Raw genomic sequence first — 6,496 nt, 5'->3', positions numbered from 1 at the left:
GCTAATTTTTGTATTTTTAGTAGACACAGAGTGTCACCATGCCGGCCAGACTGGTCTTGAACTCCTGACCTCAGGCGATCTGCCTGCCTCAGCCTCCCAAAGTGCTAGGATTACAGGCGTGAGCCACCACGCCTGTCCTCCTTTGTCTTTTTAAGCAGAAATGGCCACCTCCTATACAAACACATCTGCAAGTTACTTTTTTTTTTTTTTTTGAGACAGAGTCTCACTCTGTCACCCAGCTGGAGTGCAGTGGTGTGATCTCAGCTCACTGCAACCTCCACCTCCCAGGTTCAAGCGATTCTCCTACCTGAGCCTCCCGAGTAGCTGGGATTACAGGTGCATACCACCACACCCAGCTGATTTTTGTATTTTTCAGTAGAGATGGGGTTTCACCATGTTGGCCAGGCTGGTCTCAAATTCCTGACCTCAGGTGATCCACCCACGTAGGCCTCCCAAAGTGCTGGGATTACAGGCGTGAGCCACTGTGCCCAGCCTGCATGTTACTTTTATTACATGATAATATAGGCCAGTTGCAGTGGCTCATGCCTGTAATTCCAGCAATTTGGGAGGCCAAGACAGAAGGATTGCTTGAGCCCAGGAGTTTGAGACCACCCTGGGCAACATAGTGATACCCAGTCTCTAGAAAAAATTTAAAAATTAGTTGGGTGTGGTGGTGGCACTCACCTGTGGTCCCAGCTACTTGGGAGGCTGAGGTGGAGGTTTGCTTAAGCCTGGGAGATCGAGGCTGCAGTCAGCCATGATCATACCTCTGCACTCCAGCCTGAGCAACAGAGTGAGACTCTGTCTCAAAAACAAAAACCAAACAACATATCATAGATGTCATTCCTCTTCACTATATAAAGTGCCTACTTATTCTTTTTTATAGCTGCATAGTATTCCATGGTATAAATGTACTTCACTGTGGATGGCTTTTGGTTATTTTCTGTCTTTTGTTTACACAGTGTTCAATGAATAGTCTTACACATTTTTGTTTCACACACATGTAAGTATGTTGGATAAATTCCTAGAACTGGAATTTCTGTGCTAGAGAGTATGTGTGGAGGGTTTTTTGTTTGTTTTTTGGGTTTTTTTTTTTCTTGTTTTGTTTTTTTTTTTTTTGAAACATAGTCTCCCAGGCTGGAGTGCAGTGACACAATCTCGGCTCACTGCATCCTCTGCCTCTTGGGCTCAAGTGGTTCTACTGCCTACAGCCTCCTGAGTAGCTGAGATTACAGGCATGTGCCACCATGCCCAGCTGATTTTTGTATTTTAGTAGAGACAGGGTTTCGCCATATTGGCCAGGCTGGTCTTGAACTCCTGGCCTCAAACAATCCACCCGCCTCAGCCTCCCAAAGTACTGGGATTACAGGTGGGAGCCCCTGTACCCAGCCAAGAGTATATGTGTTTTTATTATAGATATTGGCAAATGGGCCTTCATAGAGGTTTGGACCTATTTATTTTCTCACCGGCAAGATATGGAACTGTAGGAGCCATATCTGATGCTGAAGCATCTCCTAGACCTGGATCAACAGGCCTATCTGCCATCTGGGGAGCATCAGCTTGTTTCAATAACATGGCCTAGAAGGACCAGGTGGGCTGCACCCCCTAGAAATAGTGACCACTTTCCATACCTGGAGCCAGAGAGGAATCTGCATCTTGATTGGTAGCCAAGTTCACCAAAGTCTCAGCCGGAGAAGGAGACACCTTTCCACCAACTGTTCCAGTCTCTGATTTAATGAGGCTGGAACTGTTTGATGGATGAGAGTCCTTTTAAGGAAACTGATCCTTTTAGATTGTAAAAGATAAAGATAAAAGGATCAGTCTCTTTAAAAGGACTCATTGCAGTGAATATAATCTTGGCTAATCCTGATTGGAATGGAAGAGAACTGATGATTGAGGCAAGGTATTTAGGATGGCAGGGTCTACCATGAATGATAGCCTGAACATACATAGCATTTTACAGGATGCTTGTGTTAGAGAGTTATAGTTAACACATGGAAGGAGACAGCAGGAGACAAAACTTTCTAATGAAAAGTAATGAATGAGCATTAATTAAAATTGCTTACGATGTGGTGAAAGCTAAATACCAAAGCCAGTGCCACAGTGATTTTGAACGTGTTTTATTTTTAAACCTGATAACATTTTATGAAAGTGTTAGTGATTCTGTGTTAATGGATTTCCCATCAGGTCCCTCCCCACAGCCACTACTCCAGTTACAATCCAACACCTGGCACTTAAGATCCTCATTATATCTAGTCCTACCTTATAGCTTCAACTTCCGTTTACTTTTCTCCTTCCCATATGGGCTCTGACCAAAGTCAGTATGTTAGGATTCTTTAGGTTGCAAATAACTAGAAATCAACTGGGGCTACCTGAAGCCTCAAAGGAGGATGATGTTATTAGAGGGATATGGGGGTATCTCATGGAATTCAGGGGCTGTGATACATGCTCACAGTGGACTGGGACCAGGTCTTGAAGGACTTTGGGAAACCCAAATTGTTTTTTCCTCTCCATCTTTCACCTCTGTTTCTGTCTTCATTCTGGCCCTGCCTTTTTAAACACCTGATTGCAAATCATGGTTACTGTCAATTCCATATTTTACATATATTCAGTTTCCATCACCCAGACAAAAGCTGTCTTCTCTTTCTCATTTTCGGTGTAAAATTCCTGGGGTAAGGATTCTTATTGGCCCAGGTAGGTCAGGTGCCCACCCTTAAATCAATTGTAGGCAGAGATGTCAGGTTTTATGAAAATCATATGGATGGGGTGGCTGGAAAGGCAGGAGAGCAGTTCCCGGAGGAAGGGTTTAGTGTTTGTAGAGTTCCAAATCTTACCCATTCTTCAATGCCAGCTCATGGAATCAGGATTTTGGAACTGAGAAGGGTTTAGGAACTCACCTAATCTAAACCCATAAATGGAGAATAACCATCTTCAATTACTCATATCTTATAGCTCAGTCACTTTTTTTAGTACATTTACTCCAAATTTGTCATCCTAGCTTTTCATACACCTGCTTTTAATTGGCTGAATATAGCCATACTTTGCCATTTTAAAGAAGTTTACTTCTTAGGTTTACTACTGCTCCAGGAAGCCTTATGTTATGCTTCAGAGCCTACCCACTGGCTTGGCTTGTTATCAGTGCCTGTGTGTTTATTCTGTTTACCCCATAGGCACTATTCCCTCCCTTTGCTGATGACAGAAATGTCCTTCTCTAGGGGTGTGTCAGTAGGCATAGTCTCTTGTCTAGCTAGACATTTTGTCCGAGTGATTTTTTTTTTTTTTTTGATATGAAGTCTTGCTCTGTCCCCTAGACTGGAGTGCAGTGGCGTGATCTCGGCTCACTGCAACCTCTGCCTTCCAGGTTCTAGCAATTCTCATGCCTCAGTCTCCCGAGTAGCTGCGATTACAGGCGTGCACCACCATGCCTGGCTAATTTTTTTGTATTTTATAGTAGAGATGAGGTTTCACCATGTTGACCAGGCCAGTTTCACACTCCTGACCTCAAGTGATCTGCCTGCCACGGCCTCCAGAGTGTGATGGGATTACATCCGTGAGCCACTGCGCCTGGCCTGTTTGATTTATTATATTGACATCCCAACACTTTTTTTTTGAATGCTAATTTTATTTGTATTATTTATTTATTTATTTTTTAAAGACAGGGCCTTGCTCTGTTACCTAGACTGGAGTGCAGTGGCCCAATCCATAGCTCACTGCAGCGTTGAACTGTGCTCATTCTTCCCACCTCAACCTCCCAAGTAGTTAAGACTACAGGCTCACATCACCATGTCCAGCTAATTTTTTAAATTTTCTGTAGAGATAGGAGCTCACTTTGTTGCCCAGGCTAGTGTCAAACTCCTGGCCTCAAGTGATCCTCCCACCTCAGCTTCCCAAAGTGCTGGGATTACAGGCATGAGCCATCGTTCCCAGCCCCAACACTTCTAACTCTATGTCTCTATCTTAGAAATCTCTCCTGAGCTCCAGATCATTATACTCAACGTCCAACTGGGTATCTCCACTTGGCTATCCCACAGTCACTTCAAAGTCAATATGTCCAAAACTCAACTCATAATCTTTTCAATAAAATCTGTATTCCATAACCCAGGAAGTGGTACCACCATCTACCCATTTCTCCAGCTTAAATATCTTCCTCTCATCCATTACCTCCCCCAATCAGTCACAAAGTCCTGTATATTCTCCTCAGTCTATCTTTTTCTCTCCATTTCCATTACCAATGTGTCAATCAGGTTCTTAGCACTGTCTAACTGCTTAAAAGATTCCAAACTGGTGTTTCTATTTGTAATTTGGATTAATCTCTCTAGCCTCCCCACTGCTTCTAGAGTAATCATTCTAAAACATGTCTAATCAAACCACATCATTGCTTGAAATCCCTCAATGATTTCTCATAACTTTAAAATAAAGGTAAGCCTGAGCAACATAGTGAGAACTTCTGTCTACAAAAATTTAAAAATTAGGCCGGGTGTGGTGGCTCATGCCTGTAATCCCAGCACTTTTGGAGGCTGAGGCAGGTGGATCCCCTGAGGTCAGGAGTTCGAGACCAGCCTGACCAACATGATGAAACCCTGTCTCTACTAAAAATACAAAAAGTAGCCGGGCGTACTGGCACATGCCTGTAATCCCAGCTACTCAGGAGGCTGAGGCAGGAGAATCGCTTGGACCCAGGAGGCGGAGGTTGCAGTGAGCGGAGATTGCGCCACTACACTCCAGCCTGGGGGACAGAGCGAGACTTCATCTCAAAAAAAAATTTAATTAAATTAGCTGGGCATCGTGGTGCATGCCTGTAGTCCCAGCTACTAGGGAGGCTGAAGTGGGAGGATTACTTGAACCCAGGAGGCAGAGGTTACAGTGAGCCAAGATTGCACCACTGCCCTCCAGCCTGGGTGACAGAGCAAGACCCTAAGAAAAAAAAAAAAAAGGTAAATTTCTTAGTACAGACCAGTATAGAACATTTCATGTTTGTCTAGAAGTGGCTCCCAAATTTCCACCCAAGCATATTTTGCTCCAGCTATAAAGACCTTATGGTTCCCTAAATATTCCATGGTATTTCATGATTTCTGGTCCTCAATGGTGCAATTTTCTCTTCTAACTTCTTTTTTTTTTTTTTTTTTTGAGATGGAATCTCTCTCTGTCACCCAGGCTGGAGTGCAGTAACACCATCTCGGCTCACTGCAACCTCTGCCTCCTGGGTTCAAGCAATTCTACTGTCTCAGCCTCCCGAGTAGCTGGGATTAGTTGCCTGCGACCATGCCTGGCTAATTTTTGTATTTTTAGTAGAGACCGGGTTTCCCCATGTTGGCCAGGCTGGTCTCAAACTCAACCTCAGGTGATCCTCCCTCCTTGGTCTCCCAAAGTGCTGAGATTACAGGTGTGAGTCACCGTGCCCAGCCCAACTTCTTTATTTGGTTAGTTCCCACTCATCCTCCCAGATTTAGTTTGCATCATACAAGGAAATGACATGTGATACACCTCGCAAAATTTATACCTTTCTTGGATGAGTCCTTGAATTCTTGGCTGGATTGACTAAAGAGACAGGCCTTATCCTATAGGATTTGAGACCAGAAAGTGACAACGTGGGGTTTAAATTTTATAAAATTACTATGAAATCAGTTTGGGAGAACCACATCTCAACATGAGGCAATAGCCCAGTGCAATAACTTACCACTTCAATTTGCTTTACATTGTTACTTGCTCCACGTCCCTCTTCTCTTCTTATCCTTGCTACCATGTGCTTAACACCTTCCAAATTAAAAAACAAAAACAAAAACCTCTAATCCTTGCCTCAGGCTCTGTTTTCTAGAAGACTCTGGCTAAGACAGGCATAGAGCTTAACCCCAGTTTACCAATCAGGATCAATTTCTGTACTTATGTTTCAGCTATTAGGGAGACAGACTTCCTTTTTTCCCACAATGGACACAAATCTGAAAGGCTTTCATGGTCCTGGAAGCTACTAGCAGAGGAAGAGGAGGGAGGCTGCCTGGATATGGAGCAAACACAGGAGAAACAGAGCCAAGAAATGGAAAGAGAAAACTCCTTGACACAAGGGTTCATAATGTACCATATCCGAAGCTGCCTTCTTTTAGCAGAAGCATGCCCCAGTGTTTCATCCTTAGCTCATTCTCACCCCCCACAGCTTCCTAGTCTAGGGCTACCTCCTCCTGCTTTCTCCAACTAAAAATGTCCCTTCCAATTGCAAGAAATTGGAGTTTGACTCAAGAGAGAGGCTGACTGTCATATAAGGAAGAGAAGATTCTCAAATACAGAATATTGTCAATGGAGATGAGATCTCTTGAGCATGTAAAGAGTATGCCGATTATTGCTTCTATACCTGTGAGGAACACAATTTGAGCAAGATAAATTCTCTTCCTTTAAGGCTCTGATCCTCTAGAGCAGCACTGTACAACAGAGATATAATGTAAGCCACAACACAAATGCAAACATATATGTAATTTTACATTTTCTAGCAGCTACATTAATACAA

This window comes from Trachypithecus francoisi, unplaced genomic scaffold (assembly GCF_009764315.1).
Source record: "Trachypithecus francoisi isolate TF-2019V2 unplaced genomic scaffold, Tfra_2.0 Lachesis_group12, whole genome shotgun sequence".
In the NCBI taxonomy this organism is placed as follows: domain Eukaryota; kingdom Metazoa; phylum Chordata; class Mammalia; order Primates; family Cercopithecidae; genus Trachypithecus; species Trachypithecus francoisi.
This window is presented reverse-complemented; position numbering follows the sequence as displayed.